The sequence below is a fragment of the Thermobia domestica genome, unplaced genomic scaffold (assembly GCF_964235325.1).
Source record: "Thermobia domestica unplaced genomic scaffold, izTheDome1.hap1.1 HAP1_SCAFFOLD_119, whole genome shotgun sequence".
Classification (NCBI taxonomy): Eukaryota; Metazoa; Arthropoda; class Insecta; order Zygentoma; family Lepismatidae; genus Thermobia; species Thermobia domestica.
Window position 1 is genome coordinate 290,001 of NW_027655891.1, and position 24,482 is coordinate 314,482.

General features: G+C 36.7%; 1 protein-coding gene and 1 long non-coding RNA gene across 2 annotated transcripts in view; one reads left to right on the forward strand and one right to left on the reverse strand.

Annotated features, from left to right (window-relative positions):
- Window positions 1-24,482, reverse strand: part of LOC145676375 (solute carrier organic anion transporter family member 74D-like) — a 261,508-nt gene that overhangs the window by 43,970 nt on the left and 193,056 nt on the right. The gene's annotated exons all lie outside the window — the stretch shown is intronic.
- The window catches only part of LOC145676376 (uncharacterized), a 55,364-nt gene continuing 39,566 nt past the window's right edge, over window positions 8,685-24,482 (forward strand). The window contains exon 1 of the long non-coding RNA XR_014129386.1: window positions 8,685-8,877. This is a non-coding gene — a long non-coding RNA (uncharacterized LOC145676376). The remainder of the gene's footprint in view (window positions 8,878-24,482) is intronic.

The window sequence follows — 24,482 nt, forward strand, 5'->3', positions numbered from 1 at the left end:
CAATTTTTATACCCAGTGATTGACGAATAGCTTTGCACGTAACAAGGTTTTGTTTCTTATCTAGAAATAATTTCTAAGCTGACAATACAGACATGTTTGTTATCTTTTCCCTAATTTTTGTTTTTAAAACAAGGTGTCTTCAAAGAAGTTCATCTAGTTTGTATTTTGATGTGCCATATTAAATTGTTTCTCTCTTATATATGTGTGTGTCATCTTGCCTTGTTGTGTTTTGACCATGAAAGGATTTAGGGGTTGTCTGCTGTTGGGGACGGATCTTCCGAGGTTGGGAATACCCCTCAATCGAGTGGGGGTCCGAGATTTTCTTGCAGGGAATTTTTAATATAAAAACTCTGTTTTTAAGCATTTTCGTGTATGATTCTCTATAATAGAACATAAGGGGATATTTTTTCAGAAAGTTGTATGCGGGGGATCAAAGCTTCTCCACGCTTCCCCACACCCAGGTCCCATAAGTACACTGAAGCTCTGCAATAGTTTTCAGTCATTATACAATAGAAATGCAATATTTTAGGCAACATATTCTCACTGTATTTCAACATTTAGATAGATGGTATGTCGAGTCAAAATCGTAATAAAACATACCGACTCTGTTCTTCTTCCACTTCGAGCACTGGTTATACATACGTTTGCTGTACGTTAAGTCCAAAAACTACAGGATTTATACATGTATTCTACGCCTCATACGTTTTTCTTCTCAGTATGAAGGCATTGACTGGTACAGTATATCTCAAAATTCACATTATTTAATTATTAAACGTTTTATAATTTTAACATTCTAAAATTTCTTCACAGACTCGATGGGGCTGCATGGCACATCAATGTGTCGCAACACTACGGTTGAGAACTAGTGCACTAGACTGTTATAGGCAGAAATGCATCTATCTTTAGATTATTGAATTCATATTTATTTATTTATGTGTTTAAAAATTGCTCCTTCTCCTACATATCTTCCCTTATAGAGATCAATATTTAAACATGAAATAGTGGCTTTCTGCTGCTTCCGGACGGAGCAAGAGGTTTTGAGATATTGGATACATTTCTGTTACGCTTAAACCATACAAAAGTACTATTTCTTCGTATTTGCTACCAATTTCGCAGTATGAAAATATACATTGAACTGAAAATTCCAGTAGATTTGAATCACTTTCGGGTTTACATAAGAGTGATAAAGACATATAAACTGTGTATTGTTTCGTTTCTAGATCCACATTTAAAAAGTCGTTTCTTTCTCTGTTCTGGCCGTTTCTGCTTTATTGAAATTATCACTGAGACAGAAAGTGCTGGAGTTTCTAAACTTCCGATTGGAATGGAGAGATATAGGCAGATACATTACTTATTCTTGGGTCCCTAAACTCATAACAAGAAACCGTTTTTCAGTATTAATTACCGTTTTGGCTCTCTGAAGATCAATATTGTAAACACGAAATCGTAGCGTATTCCGAGCGTATTGCAGTTTTTGTATAATACGGAAAAGGAAGGTATTTGTACTTACTTGTGGTGTGGAATCCAAGTGAAGAAAGCCATTTCTTCCTAAATTTTACAGTATTTGCTCGTTGGTTAGGATGGAGGCGGAACCTATTTTTGAGAAGCTGAATCCATATTGGAAAGCCCCTTTCTACCTTTCCCTTAGCATAATTGCTAACGGGCGGATCCAGGGTGAGGCGATCGGGGCGATCGCCCCCCCCCCAGAAGAGGAAACTTTCTTGTTTTATACATATAAATAAAACCTATCCCAAAGTTTGGAGCCCTTAAAAGTAGCAGTATGGCAACCGACCGCTCCCCCCAGAAGTCGGTCCTGGATCCGCCCCTGATTGCTAATACATGTGAGCAGACACACACAGGTGTTTTCTAAGACTTTTCTACTTATACAGAGCAAAGTAAATAAATCTAGAAAATGCTTTGATCGTTCATCCGAATGCAACATTAAAACTCTACTTAAACTCTACAAAAATGTTCTGTTTTCAAAGCAAGTTGTGTTGGATGATGAAAAATGACTACTGTGTGTTATTCGCAACATTAACATGATCGTGGACCATAAGAAATGAACCACATCAGCCGGAATTGGCTCACTCTGGAAGTGTAAGATTACTCTGGTATGAACAGAGCTTTTCACAAAATACAATTTCTATTTTTACCAATTGAAAGTAGTACTATAGTGATCGCACGGAGTCGTGAAGCTTGACCTCGATCTACCAATTTCACCATCTAATAGAGCGTGTGTGCGTGATCTGGCCTTTAACCCCCATCCGTGTAATGTTCTTAGTGTCGTCTCACTAGCTAGATGGAGTACATCTCCTGAGGGTACATTTGTGTCAGATTGGCGTTAGTTTCTTTTAATATTATTGTTGTTACCGATTACATCCAATAATTGTTAATGTTTGTGTTACAGTTCTTTAAGTATTTTTGTTGCTCGTTTGCCATGTGTTCTAAGTTTGGCAACATTGTTGTTGAAATTGTGTTGTTTCACGTTTCCCAAGTGTTAACTTCGAAGGCAGCTCCGTGAATCGTACCGAATTCTTCCCATGGATCATACGTGATGAAAAGTAGTTCTGTGACTTGTGGGAAATGAAATGAAATATTTAAGTTTTACGTCCCACGATTATGCCGGGTAGGGTAAAGGAGAAGATGATGATGAGAGATGAATGAAATGCTGAAATGAAGAAAGTGAGAGGAAACGGGAGAACCTCAAGAGAACTCAGGAATACGGTGTCAGTCCACCATAAAGCTCACTTACCGCGAGATGGGATGGAACTAACAATAACACGTAAACAATGGGGTTTTCGCCCTATGTTTATTGGAAAGTTTTTGTTTATTTTACTCCCAGGAATCACTCCTCTGCTTTTGTACAGCCACGAATATTAATAAATGAAGGCTGAAGCCATTATTTCTTATGGTTCCAACCCCCATTTATTAATATTCGTGACTGTACAACGAATTCAGCGCCATACTATATATATATATAACTCTATGGCCTATGGAACCCGGAGGTTCAGTGCCGCGTTCACAAAAGCTCTCCACTGACTTCTATCCTTAGCTAATTGCATCCAGTTTCTACTTTGTATTCCTATCTCTGCGAGATCCATCTTAATATTGTCCTCCCATCTGCGCCTAGGTCTTCCTAATGGTCGTTTTCCTATGGGTCTACCAGTCAAGACTTTGAAAGCGTTTCTACTTTCTTCCATTCTAGGTTCATGACCTATATATAGATAGATAGATAGATAGATAGATAGATAGATAGATAGATAGATAGATAGATAGATAGATAGATAGATAGATATAGTGAATATTCTTGCTTCAAAATGATGAAACCTTCTTCTGAGATCAAGTTAAGGAAGTGTCTGAAATATGACAGAAAGCAGTGGTAAAAAAAACCTATGCTTACATTATACTTTTTTAAAAATATAAATACCCAAACTTTCCGAGAATTTTAATTTTCTACCGGAACTACTTTAAAACCGATAAAAATGATTTGATTGGCGCCTGACTTGAAATTAGTAAAACTAAATTTGCTCTAAGAAAATATCTCATTGGAAAATACAGAAGGAAATAGCTACAAATACTTCGTATCCTATCAACTGTTGTAAGTAGATAGGAATATTTTTTTGAAGACAGCGTCACCTAGATGAACACTATAATTATCACAGATGCACCAAAAATTAGAAACAAAACTAGCGTCTTGTCACAAAACCAGCTTTTCACATTCTTTGTGGGTGAGTATACCTTCACGTCAAGACAGTCCCACTCCGTATTAGAAAGTGTGCCAAAAATTCTAGCAACATAACCGCTGACGATTGTTTTCGTGTAAATGACGGTTGTTTTCTTCGATGATGCCGCCATCAGAGGCTCTCGCATGTCTTTTTCAATCTGCTAAGAACACTAATATTCTCTCTATGTGATATCTTCAGCACTAATGTTTGGAGCATATGAAGTTCGTGTGGGTGACGCTATTTTCATTGAGGTGTTATTTTAGTTACCAAAACAGTGTTATGCTAGTTTATGGTTTCCGGTACCTCACACATAAGGAGTAATGTGGTTTCAGGAGTTGGGTCATTTCCAACGATTACACACATACATGATGTGGCCCAAAAGTAGGTATATACCCGGCATTGGTCAAGTATAGCATTCTAACTTATAGGTTTATTTGTTTCGGATGTTGAGAGTGTAAGATATAAGTAAAAAGACATTAAGAATAAACAATAAAGAAACTAAGTCTACCTGATGGATAACAATAAGAAATAATATTAAAAAAAAAACAATAAGTTGATCAGTACGGGACTGTACACCTATTTTTAGGCCAGCCTGTATAACATACAGGGTGTCTCAAATGTCCCTTCACAAAGGGTAAGTTTGTTATTATCAACAGAGTTACAACAAAATATAAGAGGAGGGACCGTCTCCAAATATGATGTTTTCAATCTAAAGTGAAGAAATTTTGTTAAATCGGACGAGTCGTTTGGGCTGTATACTCTTTATGTGCTCAATGTTAAATCAAAATGCAACGCTGCCATTTACTTCCACCAACAACATAAGGGGATGAAATTACTGTTTGTAATGGAGACTGGCCATCGACGTATTAGAGTAAAAGATAATAACTTAATTCACTTATGTTGTGGGTGCAGGTAAATGGAAGCGTTGCATTTTGATTTAACATTGGGCGCATATAGACTGTACAGCCCAAACCACTCGTCCGATTAAAAAAAATCATTCAATTTAGATTGAAAACATCATGTTTGGAGACGGTTTCCCCTCATACATTTTGTTGTAACTCTGATAATAACAGTGTTGTCCTATGCCAGGGGACTTTTGAGACTCCCTCAAAACACTTCGACGAAAGAAGGCGATGGATACCAACTGCACAGTTTCAATAGATTATATGTGTGCCATTGCTGAATATACCACACACTCTATTACTAATTTAGACACGTTAAGAGTGTGACCGAAACTACGAATTCCGGTATACGTAAATTGGCGTCTTTCGTTCAGACCTAATACAAAGGCTGAAGTGTGCAATCAATGGAAATACCGCATATTGGAAAAGTAAATTAAATATCATTAAATTAAATTAAAAGTAGATGGCCGAAACTTTCCACTCTTACGTACAACATATATTTTTGGGGGGCCTGAAAGAGATGGCAACATTGTCAAAAAGAAATAAAACTGAAAACAATAATTCGGTTAGGGGAGGGGGTCAAAAATTTTTTTGGAGTTAGTTTTAGGTCAAGGGTAACCTTTTGAGTCAATAGCTACCCAATTTGAATCAAAGGCCGATTTCACTAACTTACTAGGAAAGACCCTTTATAAAAATAAGAATGGTACATTTGGCAATTTTTTTTAATACTGGAGCCCTGTTAATGATTGAAGTTTTTCATAATCTAGTTTCAACTGAGATACAGTGATTCTCAAAACTGAACTTAAATATTCATCTGTCGGTCTGTTTTTAATACAACTCTTTCGACGAAACCCCATTCTACTTTTATTCGTCAAGTATCATGTCGTTAGTCGGATAGAATCTATCAGACTCCACATCTGGCCGCAAGTAATAGTTTGCTCATCATTAAATTAGGACATTTTGAATCAATTGTTGACTAAATCTATTTGCAGTATGTACTGTGTAGTGTATACTGCTGTGCAATTGATAAATTAAAGTGACTAACGTATGTGACCTGTGTGTTTTCTATTTCGCCTTAAACGTGTCGTGTTTATTATTATTATTATTATTATTATTATTATTATTATTATTATTATTATTATTATTATTATTATTATTATTATTATTATTATTATTAAGTATGGATAAACCCCAAACATGGAGGAGAAGACAGTGTTTCTTTGCGAAGAAGTAAATTATTTTATTTGGTTTCTGATTTTGTTCATTATAGTTACGTATACATCTTTGTACATGTTAACTTTATATCTCGAAATTTTTTTAAAAAACGAAAAGAAAGATTAAAATAAAGATAAAGAAACTTCTTTTTCAGGCTTAAATTCGACAAATAACTATTTTAGCGACTTTCTAGCGACTTTAGGAGCTAAATTTAGCGACATTTTGCCAATAAGTGTTGGCAACAGTGATTTGAGTATTTTAAGCGTTACAAAGATGGCTTGTAGAGAATAGCAAAAAGTTTAGATAGACCATTAGTATGCAAAAATGCAGAAAGGAACGCAAAATCACATGCAGTGATTCTTGAGAACAGAAAGCAAACAACCTATGATTTTTGTAATAGAGTTCGTCTGTCTATGGGACATGTGAATGCATTCTACCAAATGAACTGAACGTGTAATAAATTACATTAAAATTTGTTCCTCGCCGTTTGAATTACGATGAACTAGACTTCCGATTCAAGTCAAAAAACATGAACACTGTCCTCCATTTGCCCTAGTCCCATACAATTTTTACCTTTTTCTCTAAAATGAAATTCTAGTAGAAGTGGCGATGTTTTAACTTCATCGAAGCAGTGATGACGCCAGAGAAGAGTCAGGGGCGAGCGCCTTCTCTTATATATGATTTACTCTAATAAGTCAAGTACTATAAAACTATCCTCTTCAGTATACACACACAAACACGCACAAAAGTAGCTGGCTCACAATAATTCTCTCTGCTCTATCATTTGCCGCTAAAAAATGTAAATCTGGTATCTTCACTATATCAAAGAGATCAAAGATTTGGGTTCAAAGTCTCGTGATTGTAATTACGCATGGCCAAAACTTCGCGGAAGTAAATGTCACCTAAGAAAAAACAATGACGTCTGAAATTTGGTGGAACTTCTAAAATCTCGGCTTAGTGATTTCTTTCAAGTATAATGTTGAAAATATTGCTGTATGTATTGTATATAACTCTGTATTAAAAATACTATATACAGGAAAACCTACTTTAATGGACACCTCCTAATAAGAGACATTTCTACAATAAGAACATATTTTTTGCCTCGGCAAAAGTATATGTATTATTACGGGCTAGATTCCTATCTTTCACGGGCAATCTCAGATAACACGTTATCAGTCTTCTTCTCCCACCAAGAGTTTAGTAATCTCTTCATGCAGAACAGGAATTATTCTAGAAGGTACTTAGACAGAGAACACTTTCTGCAATTTGAAAACAAATTTGCGTACAGTAGACAGGAAATTCATTTCAAATGGTTCAGGCGTTTCTCCGTGATAATGAGCTATACATCAATTTGAATACTTAAAAAGATATATAATTACATATTACTCCGTTTGTCTCTCTTAAAGGTGGGATTCTAGAAGACATTGAGATATGTGCTCACTTATTTTTAATGAGAAGTTTGTATATAAAATATCACCTTCTTAAATTACGGGATACATGATCCATATAATAAAATTTAATTTTCGATTCGGATTCACGCGTCGTACTCACCAAACAATTTAACTAAAATATATTTGATCAGAGGTGTCATTTGGGGCTTTATAAGGGTAATAAAACACTTTTCGCTATCCCTTCTTTTTTTAAAAAAAATTCTTGCTATGTTCTGATCAATATCGAAACCGGAAGTTTCAGTAGATTCGTAACATTTCCGGTGTTAGCAGAGAGTTAAGAGATCTAATCACTGCGAAATTAAAATACCGCTAATTTTACAGTAATTATGTGATATCTTCAAACAGATAAAAAAAAATAATTGAAATGTGGAACAAGAGTGTCCTAGACATTATTTTGCATGAGGTAACGTTATCACGAGACACCTAGTAGCTTTTTGTTTGCAGCCATTTAGAAACGCGAAAATAAATGCCGATTTTCTAAATGGTTGTAAGTCGAAAGCAGATAAGTAAGTCCTGATAACGGTATCTCATGTAAAATAATATTGTTTAGGGCGCTCTTTTTCCTCATTTTGATTATCTCTTATCTATTTGAAGATATCACATAATTACTGTAAAATTAGCGGAATTTTAATTTCGCCCGTGACGTAGCCTCTTAAGGAGGGGATGAAATGTATGTTTGGGGACGCTGAGTCGATTGCAGAAAACCGCATATCGCTATGAATTACTATTTCTCTTTTATGGTGATCAACGTTAAAACCGGAAATGGTTGTTTTTCACAACTTCCGGTTTCAATTTAACCTCAATGAACGAACTTAATTCCCAATTTTCTATCCTCTTGGTCCTGTCTTAAATTGCTTGTGATACATCAACTAGTAGACTCTACTTGAGACTTTTGTCCCTCGGATGGACGTACAAGGACAGACAGGATAATTATATCAAGAGCTGTTGGTTGATAGACCAAATACCTTAACGAAAGGTATAGTGTGGAAGGACACAGTAGAAGCAGTAAAATCAAAAAGCTTTACAAAAGTCTTGAGCCACTGAAAAATTGCTCAATATTTGTTGTATTAAACGACAAACAGAAAGCAATTAAACAGCTCATTTCGACACTTTAATTGGAATTCTATCATTTAAGAAATCGCGTTATATCAAACCGTTTAGCAAAGCACAAAGTATGCTCCGCATTTGAAAATAAAAAGACGGCAACGAAATTATTTACGCCTTTGCGTATAGTGCGTTATTTTCTCCGAAGACAATAGATTCATTTTCCTATGGAAAATACCTCCGTAATTGACAGAATTATACGAACTGTGAATAAGAGAATGATGCATGTTCGGGCGGCAATAACTATCGGTTCGTTGGATGCAAAATGGAAATTCAATGATAATCAGACAAGTGTTAACTTTGGAAATAATAGCACAAAGGAAACGAAGAATAGGAAAGTCGATATAAAACTAGAAGTGATTGGTGATTCAATTGCGTAGTTACCAGGACAGTTACCATTCTTACCCTGCAGGAGCAAAAGACAAACACAAAGCAAGAATGAAATTCTTGGCCTTTTTATTCTTTCTTGTTCTTTGTATGGTAAGTTTCTCTTTTATATTCATTTCATTACTCTTTTTACTATTCTAAAACTTTTTATCGGAAAGGAGGAAATCAAAAAAGATATATCCCATTATGTTTTACATTTCCTGAATATACAATGTCCGTTGAGGAAGTCTTAAGGATATTTCACAAAGATATTTCAAGATTATTGCAAATAAAACTTTAATCAGAAAAATAAACACACTGCTGAACAAGACTGCACTTACTTAATATAAAAACACATTTACACGTGACATTTCGATCTTGTACCCAAGATCCTCATCAAACGTACCTTGGCTAGAAGATCGAAACGTCACGTGTAAATGTGTTTTTATATTAAATAAGTGCAGTCTTGTTCAGCAGTGTGTTTATTTTTCTGATTTTATTCACAAGACGTATGACTATGATTGTGTGTCAAAACTTTAATGTTGGATGGTCATTTGATTGAATACAACTGGACGATTTAGTAACAATTAAGCAATCCATGGAATTATATATATATATAAAACATTAGAATACTAGGTACCTTGTCTGTGTTGTTGGGTCAGTGCAGGTAAATTATCTGCTGCCGCGTACAATCGGGGAAATTTCATGTTCGAATACCATGATCGTTTTTAAATGATATCATTATGTCGCTCAAGAATAGCATTTGGATCCCCAGGCCGGTAGCCAGCCCAAAAATTTAGGGGGGGGGCGGCTGAAGTTAGGGGGTTCCCGATCCAACAATATTATAGTTCATCACCATATTATAGTTCATTTGCAAGCCTACCGTGAAAATTTTAGAGGGGGCCAGCAAAAATTTAGGGGGACCCGGCCCCCTAGAACCCCCCTGGATACGGGCCTGTGGATCCCTAAACAGGCATTACATAAAAAAAATTAGGAAAAGAGGTTTTTCTGTCTAACTGCATTACACAGAATATATGGGCTTACCAGTACAGCATGCTTAATGTCTTCCCACTGGAATTTTGTTAAGCTTGGTCGATTGGCGCGTGCTAGTAGAGCATTGAACCCATTACGGTAGATCGGATTTCATCTCTCACTGTAAGTACATGTCTCGTATAATGACGGTACTGAAAAATTGATCGTAAACGTCAACAAAGAAGGAAATTTTAGTAATTGCTGGACGTGCTACACCACGAGATATTCAGGTAAATGAAGAGGAACAGTGTACATTTTCCATATCGGTTGGGTCCTATGACCGACCTTTGTGGGTTTATCGTAAATAAGACTACAAGGTCTGTATGATAAGTAATGAGACTCGCCGCGCCGCGGCGCGCGTGTCGCTGGAGCGGGTTTGTCGGTGATGGAGGATGTAGGGGGGGGTCCGAGCAAAGCAACGCACCGCGCGTCAGTTGGCTCCGAGCCTTAGTGGAGCGCGGACAAGCCTTGGACAAAGCCCTTGTGAACATTCTTGTCACGGCGGAAAATCAACAAACATGGAGGGTTCCATCGAACAGCGTTATGCGATCAAATTTTGCGTTCGCCTGGGGAAAACGGCTACTCAGACGCTTTCTCTCATCACGGAGGCCTACAAAGAGGAAGCCCTATCCAAAGCCCAGGTGTTTCGTTGGCACAGTGCGTTCCGGAACGGCCGGGAAAGCGTTGAGGATCTGGAGAGGGCTGGACGCCCGACAACAGTGACTACGGACGAAACTGTGGCAAAAGTGAGGGATCTCCTGAACTCAGACCGTCGATTATCGTTGAGATTGATTGCTGATGAACTCGATATGAACCACACAACAGTGCACAAGATTGTGACGGAACAATTGGGAATGAGAAAAATCTGTGCGAAACTGGTGCCGCGAGTGTTGACTGACGAACAAAAGCAACGACGTGTTGATTGTTGTCAGGAACTGTTGAACCTCATGAACAGTGACCCTAACTTTGAAGATGACGTCATAACAGGTGACGAGTCGTGGGTGTTCCAGTACGACCCTGAAACGAAACGTCAAAGCGCGGAGTGGCACACTCCTGCGTCCCCACGCCCCAAGAAGGCCAGAATGTCGAAGTCAAAGGTGAAAACAATGTTGATTGTTTTTTTGACAATGTGGGGGTGGTCCACAAGGAGTTTGTACCCCAAGGACAAGCCGTCAACGCCGCCTTCTACAAACAAGTCCTTGAGAGACTGCACAGGAGCGTCAAGCGGAAAAGACCGGCGATCGCTAGCCGGTGGAAGTTGCATCACGACAATGCCCCTGCCCACACCGCCTTCTTAGTGACCTCCTTTTTGACCCGGATTGGGGTGGAAGTCCTTCCACAACCACCCTACAGCCCAGATGTGAGCCCGGCCGACTTCTTCCTCTTCCCGAAGCTGAAGCCACGCTTGAAAGGAACCCGTTTTGCAGACGTCACAGCCATCCAAGCAGCCGTGACCACATTTCTAAAGGACATGCCGGCTGCTGACTTCCAGGGGGCGTTTGCAGCGTGGAAACATCGATTGCAGAAGTGCATCGACGCAAGAGGAGAGTACTTCGAAAGCTTTTAAGTCCCTGTACAGATCAGATCAATAAAACAATGTTTCCAGACCTGGTCTCATTACTTATCATACAAACCCTGTACATATTATCTCTCTCTCTTTTTGTTTCACTTGCTCTAAACTTTGGTTTCGTGGCTTCCAGCGCCCACAAGAGGTCACCATAAACCATACAAGCAGTCCCCGTCTCCACCGACCGCTGGAAAGATATCGGGGAAGAGAGGAGTGCTTGCCGTAAAAATTAATGAATAAAACAAATAATCTATGAACTGTTACAACACAATGTAAAGCTACGAGTGATTACGGCCAAGAAATAAACGTGAGATTAAAATTGCGAGTACTATGTATTGTGATTAAACAAACAATATACAATAATCACACTACAAGCTAATTATATTTAATAATTTGAGCACTCAAAATAATTACTTTGCTTTTTATTTTCTTAAAATCATTTACTTAAATCAGGTGGCCTTCTCGATTTATAAGAGTTACTCTTTCTCAATTTTACTTACAGTTTGCGCTGGCAAAAAATTGAGTGGGGGATAATTTGTATAACACTCGCGCTTCTCTACGCATTGCACAAGGAGAGTGGGGATTAAGTCAGCCGCAGTTTCCTCTTCTGGGCTATCCTCTTCACAGAAATCTGGTTCTCAAATCCAATCTAGTAGTTCATGTGTCATACGACAGAAACCTTCAACAGCTAAGCTGCTCACGACAGGGCTACCCTTTAGGTGTGCCTTAAAACGTTGCTTATGCTGAAATTCAACAACTCAATTGTCTTAAAATTGACTCACTAGCGTTTCTTCCTTCGTTCGGCCACCACAACACGTTCAATCACAAACAAATAAATTCAGGTACAAAGCCCATTTCGTAAATTTTTAAACACTCCAAAACTAAAGTTGTGTCGACGAGCTGGGTGTGAGCCCGCGTAAAAGCCTACTCTACGTGCAGGACGCACGATAGGTGCAGCGGGTATAGTATATGAAGCAAGGACATACCTATAATTACTCCAGATAGAAATACATTGGGAATCGATTTTTGATTGTTCATATCTTAGGTTAAACGGGATCGATCATGTCCATTAACGAAATTCGATTTCTGAGCATTGACTCTTTACATCCTGTCCAAAATAGTTGCTGATCTAAAAATAATTCTTGAGATTTTCTGTTTTCTGGAGGAAAATGCAGACATAGTAAGTATATAAAGAAGTTTCTGGTAAACCTGAATCCTTATATAATTATGCCAGTTTTGGGTTTTAAATATACTGGAAAACTACAGTACTTTTAATTACACGTATCAATAGCGGTAACTAGCTAGGTAGACAGGAAGCATAACTCCTTAGAATATGGTTTGATAACAGGTAATGTTCTTTCAATTTTCAGAAATAATGGATCATGTCTTCTAAGCAATGCCTCCTATACACAAAGCCCGAAGGACAAAATATGGCATACAAAATATATGTTAAACCTGTCCGTAATAGGGCACACACACATGTCGTAATGATACTAAACCACACTTAGAAATACGTGAATAATACTGTCACTAAACACACTGCAAGAAGACGATAGAAATATTAATTTTAGTGGAAATAATGCTAGTTTAGTCACTAGACAACATTTGAAAAGTGCTAAATTTCTATTCTAACAATGATAAATAAACCAATTGTTTTTGATAAAAAATATCCTTAAAATTTTTTAGATCAAGCGACAAAGTGCTACATTAGTAACACTGATAACAAGAGATAACCGCCTCACGTTTCCGCGCACGTGTATACATTTTTGATAATTTTTTGACGTAGCCTACAATTATATAATCTCAAACATTGCCCCAATGACGAAACATAACATACTAATCCATCAAAACTAACGAAAACAAGGCAGTAGATCATTTTGACATGCTACAGTTGCTCACATTTTTTTATGTTCATGGCGGACATATCCATAATGTCAAAAAATCGACATATTTCCTTATGTTCACCATTAGAAGGCAATTCATTTGTACACATTAAAGTATGTCCAAATTTGAAGACATGCATTTTTGTGTCGTTTTGAGTCGTTTCGGGTTCTGTGTGTACTTTAGCAACACGTAAGTTTTATTGGCATATGGGATAGCAAATTACATACACTGCTAACAATTCGAGCATCGATTATCATCATCATAGGTATTCTGCCATTATTGGTAGATCACTTGCCATAACTGTGAAGCTTCCATGCTTCACGCTAACCTCTTCGTCTTCATGTAAAATTTTTGTTTTAATATTTTCCATCAATTCTTCGTCATATCCCTTCCTTTCCTACCATCATACTTTCTAGCTTCTCCCTCATAATACAGTTCCTTCTTAGCCAATGTCCCAACCAGTTTGTCTTCCATTTTCAGTAACATTTGAAACTGTCCTTTTCTGCTTTACAATGTCTAATACCCCTTCATTCATATTGTGCTCGACGCAAATAATTCTTTCCCTTTTATCTTCACCCACACTTTTCAAAGCCTCTAGTCGTTTATTAACCATTACCATGTAAAAGAATTAAGTTAATTTCTGAATAATTGAAGGTTTCTTGACATAAAACAAACAGTTGATGGTGATAGTTACTTGAGCGTTAATAACTTAAATGGTTAGATTTCAGTAGTACATAAAGAAATATTACAATCGCAGTTTCGGTCGAATGTAGTATTTCGTATTCACAAAGAAGAAAGTAATTTTATTATTTGCAGATACATCTTTAGACGCATTTTTAAATTGAAATTGAATTGGATAATTCTGACATCTAGAGGAAAGAGAGAGCACTACTTCTGTCAAGCTGTTTCATTCGAAATATTACATTATAAATTCAATCTACTGTGACATGGCGGTGTATTAGTTTAACACTAAATTTTTGATTATTTATCTTTTACTATAATAATTAATTTTATGATAAGGTTAATGATAAAACTCCCATATCCTTCATTCAGGAGAAAAAAAAACACGAGAGTTACAATGTTCGGTCAAGGACAAATTTAGTGCGATTATAGGGAATAGGGAATCAAAGGGTAGGAATACAGTTCGTTTCTGCAGCCGATAATCAAACCAGATGTGATAGAAATTAAATATTTTCGCTTTTAATGTTGATCGCTATTCAGCAAAATTTTTACTAGAATATAAAAAAGCGGTCTTCCGCAATCGATTACACGTTCCAGAATTACATTACATCTCCATCCTTTACTATCTACTGAAACCGGAAGTGCTAGAAATACGCTATGAATTCCGGTTTCAATGTTGATCTGTTGAGCTACACAGAGGGAAAACGATAACAGATAACGAAAAGCGTGTTATGCAATCGATTTAGCATTCTAATCTTTAGCCTACCATATTCTTTCTTAATATCGTATTTAAACCGGAATTGGTAGATATGAATCATTTAGAAAGTGAAAATGGCTACAAATAACTACAAGTGGTTTTCTACAGTGAATTAAACGTCCTAGGAATATATTCTATTTCCATCTAAAATGTATATTAATACCGGAAGTAGATGAACTCAACTAGTTCCGGTTTTAACGATGATCTAAAACAGCAATACATAGTGAGAAGTGGTTTTCTGTAATTAATTAAGCATCCGCGGAATATATTTCATCTCCGTTTTAATCTCTCTATTAACACTGGCAGTGCTACAAATCTAATACTACTTCCGGTCTCAGTAAAATTAGCGAAAATATCACGTCATAAAATTGCTCCATGTGTTATATACGTGATACCGCTACTTGTTACCATATCTAAGGAGAGTTGATTGAGGTGATTTTGAGTTTAACATCGCTTTCAGCAGCGTGGCTATATGAGACCGGACCTACTGATTTACGTGGAATGAGAACCACTTGAGCTCCTGCCGGGAATCGAACCCGGTTCTCCCACACCAAAGGCGGGTACACTAACCACTTAGCCACGAAGGAGTTCTGATATCTAGAAGAAGCAGGTATCAGCATTATCATAGCTATTCTGCCGTGTAGCTGCTAATAAAGTGGGAAGCTTTCATATTATAAAGTGGGAAGCTTTCATATTATCCATTGTAATATAGTGTGCTCCAAGGTCCGATGATTGTTGTGATATGGATCTGAAAATGCATATGAGCGAGTAAGGTAATTACGGGTCCCCTCAACTGTTTTCCTGTTGTCTCACCTTATAATGTAATCATCATCTCCTTCTTCTGATATATATCTGTGTGTGTGTGTGTGTGTGTGTGTGTGTGTGTGTGTGTGTGTGTGTTCAGACGTTTCATCTGTGGAACTAGCTTAATAAAATGCATATGAGGAAATTAAGCGTTGATGTTGAAGCTGTTATTCTTTTGATTAGTATAATCCAGAAGTAGTGTATGTATCTATATGTTTTATAACATGTACTGAATGGTTGGATGATGTATATATGTTTGATAGTCGACTAGTGGTACAATAAATGGATTCCTCGTATAAAATGAAATATTAAGTTCGAGCCGATGATATGCCGAACTAAATAGAATCCAATGTATTTTAATAATCACTCTGTTCCTAAGTGTTGACCTGACTACGGTGCGTCCCGTAGTTTTGGAGCTATGGACCTTTAAAGTTCATTTTTTCATGTTTTCGGCAGCTTATAAATCCGGATGGAAGCATTTGTGCACACAGGTTGGTCTATACGTTTTGTCTTATCTTGGTGTCAGGAATTACCTCCAAATGTTGTCGGTGTGATTTTGAAACACCCTGCATATGTTCCTTTAGACATATCATGTTACGCAGGTCTACATATGATTTTAACTGTAACATAAGATAAGGAGTTTTAAAATGAAGATATTTGAAACAAAAGTAGTTTCAGCCTCAAGTTAGGTTACAGAAGAGAGCTACGGCGCTCGATTAATATAGCTATAGCTTCAGGTTACCGTGTCTTATAGACAGCTTAGAAACTTATTACCACAAAAAAAGTAAAAACAAATGCTAATTATTTGGTGTGGAATAAGATGTCACATAAGTATCAACTTTACCATTAAAATAAGAGGCTGCATATGAAAGAAGACCGTATTACACATAGATGCACTTTGATTTATTGTCCTCTAAACGTGAAGTACAAACATTCCGTGAAGTTACTACATCATTAAATTTTTCCATCTGTCCGCTGGAAGCTACGTTTCATACTACTACCTTAGATTCACTGCTCGACTTAATCTTAACTTCTGACATTGATGGAATTCTTCATTTCGGTCAATTTTCAGTAGCTGGCATTTCGCGTCATGATCTTATCTTTGTTTGTTATTCTATTAAGACTTCCAAATTCAAGCCTAAAATTAGAGACTTAGCCAACATTAACAATGAAGCTCTCTTGCATGATGCTACGTTTTGCCTTGGAATCTAATAAATTATTTTCCTTTCGTGGATGATCAACTATCTTATTTAAGTGAGTTAATTTTACATCTCCTGAACATCCAGCCACCCTTAAGAGAAAAACGTGTTTCTCGTTCTCCTTCGCCCTGGATTACAGATGAAATTCGAAGTTTAATGGCTTCTCGCGACAGAGCGTATAGTAAATTTAAGAAAGCACGTAAATGAAATCTACCCAACTCAAATGACAAATTTGAGGAATACCGGTATAGGATCTTTAGAAATAGATGTAATCAAGCAATGCGTAATACGAAATTAAAATTTTCTTACACCCTGATCGAGAATAAGAATCCCTTCCATTTTCGGAGAAATTTGAAGCTACTTGGCATTCATAGCAATAAAAGAGACCAGCCTGATGTATTCTCTGCCGATTATCTTAACAATTATTTTTGTAGAATTGATACTTCTAGCTCACAGATAAATGCAAAATCTGATAATACTGGATAAATCCCTAATTTTGAAGAAAATGTTTTCTCTTTCACTTGCGTTACTCAACAGGATATAATGAAAGCGATTAAGAGGACAACATCCACTGCTATAGGTGCAGATGAGATTAGTATAACATTGATCAAGAAAATATTACCTTTCGTCTTTCCCCAGTTACAAATTTATTTAATCTTTCCCTTACTATCGGCACATTACCAGTCTTGTGGAAGACAGCACGGGTTCTGCCTCTCCCTAGGACTAAGGATGTCCGGTCTGCAGAAGACTTAAGGCCTATTTCAATATTAACTGCCTTATATAAAGCTCTTGAATATATTGTAAGTGTCCAAATACGTAAGCACCTTCGAACTTATAACCTTTTAGACACTTTTGAATCCGGGTTTCGTAAACGTTGCAGCACTTCTACAGCCCTTACCAGTATTACTGATGATATACGTTCAGCTTTGGGTAAGAGAGAGATAACCATACTTACCTTACTGGATTATAGCAAAGCATTCCAGTCAGTAAACCACGACATTTTGCTGCAGAAACTTGTACAAAAATTTAGCTTCTCTACTTCAGCTGCTAACTGGTTCCAAAATTATTTATGCGACCGAAAACAGTATGTGGTAGTTGCCAACTTAGTTTCTCGTCAGCGCAACCTCCTTTGTGGGGTTCCTCAAGGTAGTGTTTTAGGGTCTCTTCTTTTATGTCTTTATGCTAATGACTTACCGCAATCTTTAAAACACTGTAAGTATCACATGTATGCGGACGATGTTCGATTGTATCTATCTTCTTCACCAAGGCAAATAGGTACATGTGTAGCAAAGATGACCGAAGACTTGAGTAATTTGGCTAAATGGCCAGCAGATAATTGTTTGATTATAAATCCAGTCAAATCAAAGTCAATTTTAATTACTTCCAAACGTGCAACAACGTTAATAGATGCTTCACTTTTCCCAATATAATTTTAAATATTCCCTTCTCTTCATCTGTGAAAAATCTGGGCCAACACAGTTAAAAAAAAAAAAAAAACTCTTGTTCAAACTTTAATGGTACGTTATTTGGAGTACTGTGACACCCCTTAACTGACACTGATGATATACATTTACAAAACCGTTTGCAGCGGATGCAAAATGCTTGCATACCTTTTATTTTTCACTTAAAATTATCGGATTATGTAACGCCATTCTTTGAAAAGCTACAATGGCTGAAGATGCAGCAATGGTGTAAATTGCACTCGTTGGTACTGCTCTATAAAACACTTACTTTTGCAGAAACTTCTTACCTTCTAAAACACCTTAATTTTTAAAGTGATTTCCATGACAGGGACTCAAGATCACGTTTTAATAGCCATCTTGCAATTCCTGTTCATAGATCTACTTATTCCTCGAAGTAATACATAATTTCAACATGTCGTGATTAGAATGCTTTGCCAACCTCGATACGTGAGTCAAACTCTCTAGCATCTTTCAAAAGAGCAGTTTACAATTTATAGTTATCGAAGCAGTGTTGAATGGACACAGAGACAGAAGAGCCACTACAGACCCTCGTCATAAGAAAATAAAATTTAACTTTTATTATATATTGTAACACTATGTATTCTAGTGTAGCACTACAATATTTGTGTGTGTGTGTGTGTGTGTGTGTATGTGTATGTGTATAAGTAAGCGTCTGTTTCTTGTATTTTTTAGTTTCTTTTTTGCTATTGTAAACAATATTCTCTGAATTTTGAATTTTGTATCATGTTTAGGTGGTAGGTAAGGCTTCTTATAGCCTTAACCTCGACATGTGAAACAAGTCGAAATAAATAAATAAATAAATAAATTTCCACCAGCCGAGTATCACTGCACAATGTATTTAACCCGTAGTATATGTTTATAGTTGTAAGGTTACTAATCTTTAACCATGACGATTACATTAGATTGCTTAAAATGAGTGAGCCGGTACGAAAGAGGACTCTTAGATATTTTCCACCTGCAGAGTATTTCTGTTTAGTGTAGGGAAGCTGTATTTTATTTTTGCAAGCATAGTGTTACTAGTATGAAACCACTACAAGTCCTATAGGAACTCTCATCATTGTGAGAATCACATTAAAGTCCTAATAATATAACATACAAACCTAACCTAACCTACTTTACTAACTTAACCTACCATACCCTACCCTATCCTACTTCATTAATTAAGTACAATACTCTACTAACCTAACCTACTCCACTCTATTAATCTAATCTAACCTATCCTACCAGCCTAACATACCCTACTAATCTACCGCACATTCAATACTAACCTAATCTACCCTGCTCTGCTCTATCTTACAGTAGCATATATTCGTGTTTCATGCAAAGATAATTGTTTTCATTGCACAACAGTTTGCAGGCATATTATCAAGCAGTACGCAGCCATAGAATATCAGAGAATTGTTTAAAGCCTGAAAAATGATTTTCTTATTGAGGACCTATTATTAATTATTTGTGTGTTGTCCGAGAAAAATTATCAACATCGAAAACTTCTATTGATTTCTTTCTTTAGCTTACAGACATGGTTTTGATGTCATTTAGTAGCAAAATACATGAAGGTTTTTTTTTTTTTTTTTTAAATCTTATATCCTTATACCTAAAAAGGTTCAATGTGGCTTCCATCGATGAGTCTCACTTGCTCTACAACGTCTTGAAATGTCCGATTGTTGTGTCTTACGGAACACCCAGTTTCAATAAAACACTTGTGCCACTGATAAATTGTAAGTCTACTGGGAGGGTCTTTACCATCCTTTGTACGGAAATTACATAGAACAGTTGTCGCAAACTTGGATTCTGCAAACCCAAACATACAGCTGGCACAAGGGTGCCGATCCTGGGGGCCCGAGGACGCCCAGGCCACGCAAAGCTCATGTGGGCCCCTTGTATTTTTATGAACATACATTTTTATATTTATTTTTATAGTTATATGTATTGTTACATATATATTTTATGAAAGGGGCCCCCAAAGTTTCAGAGAAATCAGCTCTCTTGCTCGGGACCAGTAATGACAGCTATATTTGCTGCAATTTGTGGTGACTTATTTCTAAACTTGTGTACTGCGTGAGTCAGACCTTGATGTATTTTTTCTACAAAATGATATTAAAATCATGTCTATAAGATATATGAATAAATCAATATGAGATTTCAAAGTTGTAAAATTGTTTTTCACGCACCCCGTATTTCATTTTTTGAAAAATCAGTTTAAGGAAGAATACTTTAAGAGATAATTGGGGTTAAGTTAAATTATCTACAGAGAGAAAACTCCGTTCTCCGGACAGCGGTATATTGTACAAATATACAGTATCCTCTTACTTACTATAGAAATCAGTACGCTATCCGTATGCTACATACGCACTGACCTTAGATGTTACATCATGCCCTTGCAGGATGTCTGACATCTGACAGTTTTCCGTATATCACATGCATATACTTATGTTACCTTCGTCAGCTATATGTTATATACGTCCATTTGTATGAAGGATCCTGAACGCCTACATTGTTTCATACGGAAAGTACGTATAGATGGAACAATTATTCAGAAAGTATTATAAAACATGCGTTTTCAGTTATACGTCTGCTGTACTTTAAGTCCAAAAACTAAAGGAATTACGCATGTAACCTATCTTTTTAAGTACGCCACCTACAATTTTTTCTCAGTGCAGTACTAAATAACATTAATTAGAAATTGTTTGCATTTAAAAGCATTAACGTTTGCTCAGAACGTTAGTAGATGGACATCAAAATCAATTAACACAATTTGTCCTTTAAAATTAACGTAATCGTGGAAAAGCTTTGGATTCAATAAGAAATGTGGTAACTTTATACGCTTTATGAACATTAATAGGAACTCAACCTTTAAGGACTTACTTCAGGTTATTATTTCGTGACACTAACCACGATACAGAGTTAAAGTCAATAAAAGAAATGATAAATACATTATTTACTATAGCCAATATGAAAAAATCGTTCTTTCTATTCGTAACTTGACCTTAAACAATGTTGCCACACTTGATACAATTGTACCAAATTCAGCCCTTTTTGTCATTCATCGGCCCGTTGGTACCACGCAGGCATTTTCAGCCCCTTTTTCAAAAGTGTCAGTAAGACTTTTCCTACATCTCACGTTTCTCATACTGTGTGTTGGACTCTTAAAAAAGCTGTTGAACATTCATTTCTGTGACGTTACACAGCATAACGCTAGGAATTTTGTGTAGAAAATTCGTAATTCGAACTATACCGAAACAAATAACGCTAGATGAGCGCATCTGCGCCACGCATGAAGGAGACGAGAAAGAAGCAGTGTGGTAGAAATTTTAGTCGTCCTATTTGGATGTTTTTAAAAAATTAATTAAGAAAAAACACTTACTTGATTTAAACTCTTGGAAAAAGGGGAGTGTTATAGAACTTTATCTTTGTTACTTTCATGTTATAGAGCCATGTATTACACTCAGGAGTAAAAGTCGATCTGAGAAAGTAGAGGATGCATGACGTCACACCGTCCCCGGTGCCTATCTTTGCCCATTGTAATTTTTCTAGAAGTGAGGACGCTACAGATATTTACTGAAAGTGGGTTGACGGCGTCCCGACACTTTTACCCCCGATGGTATAAAATAATGAATTCAGCCCTTTTTGTTTCAATTTGGTACTATTTTTCAGCCCACTCCAGAGCTAGGACTGTGGCAACACTGATCTTAAATAAGCATTATGAAACCCACTGTGTCTTCATATAAAATGTTAATTAGATATTTTGTTCGTTATGTGAACTAGTTAAAGACAAGACAGATATCTTGTTCGTGACTAGATAGCCCCGAAGAAAAACTATATATTTTAAAAATCTTAACTCGCTTCACAGAAGTATATACAGAGTTTCTCCCTAAAGTAACAAGACTGGCTCTGGTAAAAAAAAAAAAAAAAAAAAAAAAAGGATCCAATCGGTACATATTGTTGAAATGTTTCACAATAGTCTCCTTGCGCGTCGATATACCACTGCTAATTGAGGGGGTGGGTGCAACAATGGTCTAACCCACATTTTTAAAAATGGAGAAAGATCAACTTAAACATTTGTGTTTTTTTGTACAATATATATACATATAATGTATTACACATTCAACCACTTGTGGTTGCTTTTGGTATATTGTACAAAAAGCACATGTGTTTAACTTTAACTTAATTTTTTCTCTATTTCTAAGAAATGTGGGTTAGACCACTGTTGCCGCTCACACCCTCAATTCGATTCTTACGCTGCAAAAGTTCCCTACCGAAACCTCTTTGAGAGACTCGGTGACAGCTCGTTGGGTGGTAGGAATATCATGGAAAAGGTGATCTTTCAGGCTTCTCTTGTGCTTTGGGAACAGAAAAAAGTCTAGTGGGCTCACATCGGGGCTGTACGGTGGCTGCGACAAGGTTGGCGCTGTGCGTTGGAACGTTGTCGTGGTGCAGCATGCAGCGATCAGTAATCTCCGGTCGTGTCCGTTTGACGGCTCTGTGGAGGCGGGCAAGGACTTCTTTGAAGAAAACAGTCTTGACAGTTCGTCCCGGAATGACAAAACTGAAAAACAGTTTTTGTGCCACGCGGCGGCCAGTCTAATTAGTTTACCGACAAACCCTGTTCTTCACTTATATTAAATGTTACAAAGAATGAAGAGAGTATAAAATACTCTGAAACTTTGCAGTAAACACCTGTGTTGTTACGCAACCAATAATAACGATTAAGAGTGGTAAGGTTGCCTATAAGCATGTTACTTACTGTAATTAACCCTGCATTTGTTGAAGTATCTCATAGTCAAAGTCCAGAGATCGCCACCAGATACTACAGAAGTTTATATATGGGGTCACCGTAAAGTTATAGTCTTTCGAACAGAAAAAGAATAATCAAAATGAGTGTATTTATGTCGAAACAGCATTTATGCGAGAATATTTGTATAAGCAAGTTGAATTGAAAACTATTTTTTTTTAAGTCGGTTAAAATGAGACGCTAATATTTGCAATCATATATACTGTATATGCGTAACATTAAGATATATCGTATTTCGTACTCACAGTGGTAGAATTTCAAGTTTCCTCCTTTTTTCTTAAAAAAGAACTTCATATATTGCATAAAAAAGCAATAGAAATAGTGAAGAGTATTATCTACACTTTTATTGGGTACGACATGCCTTAGGAACATCTTTTTACATCTTTAGTTAACCAAAGTATGCTGCGTGAACTATGATTCCACCCAGTTAATGTACATCCTCTTCCGTACTAATCTTCACTCGACTGAATAAATCCGTTGGTCGTACAGCATAATTCAATTGTGGATAATAAGATGAACAAAAGTAATTTACATATCTTGTGGCACTTCGTGCTAAATGCATTAAGATCTTTGCGTCAGCCAAACGCATTTCGCAAGTGATTATAACGTTAATACTTCAAAACGTTAATATTTAAAATTTGAAGCCACTGGCCAAATAGAAGTGGCTCAAATGGCTCAATAGACAATCCAAATTTGACCCTTTTGGTACAAAAGACAACCATTTCTTGAGGACAACACTCAATAGATGGCAGCACGGGTGACTGGATGATGTTCGCTCAAGTTGAAGAGTTGAAACATGTTAAGTGGATCACTGTAGCTATTGGTACATATTGAATAATAAGAGCAGTGCTATACGAATTTTCAGTTCTAGGAAAATCTTCAAGATTTAACATTGTATTTACTTAAGATACTTGATATGACTATGCTGATTAGTCTGACAAGGTGTTGGTTGAAAATAATCGGACAAAGTGTTCGGACAAAAATAGAAACAACAAATGAAGGATGTTACTCCATAGAAATAAATAATGTGTAATCGTGTTGATGTAGAAATGGAACCATAAGTGGCTGAAGTCTTTTGCATGTTAAAGAGAATTAGAACCGAGTGTGGATGTTCATATTAGTTTGAAGATACAAGTGTGGATATTTTTACGTTAGGTTGATGAGGCAAGAGGGGCTTTCGGTATTTTAGTGGCTTATGGAAATGTCAAGTGTGATCATAGTTATTGTAATATTTTTGAGATACAGGAAGGTTCCTATTTAATAGGGTGTAGTGGTATAAGTCAATTAAAGGTTGCAATGAAGAGAAAGTGGTATCGTAATTCATGTGTAAACTTTAGTCAGGGACGGCGCCAGAAAAGTTTGATGGGGTGGGCGGGAAAGGGCGGACCTAGTTGCTGGGTGGGCGGACAATGTAAATAAGAACTGGGCAATGTAGACATTTTTTTGGACAATAATTAAGTTTCAATCTTTAAACTCTTTAGTTAGCTAAGGCTCAGACCGAAATAGGGGAGGGACAAGG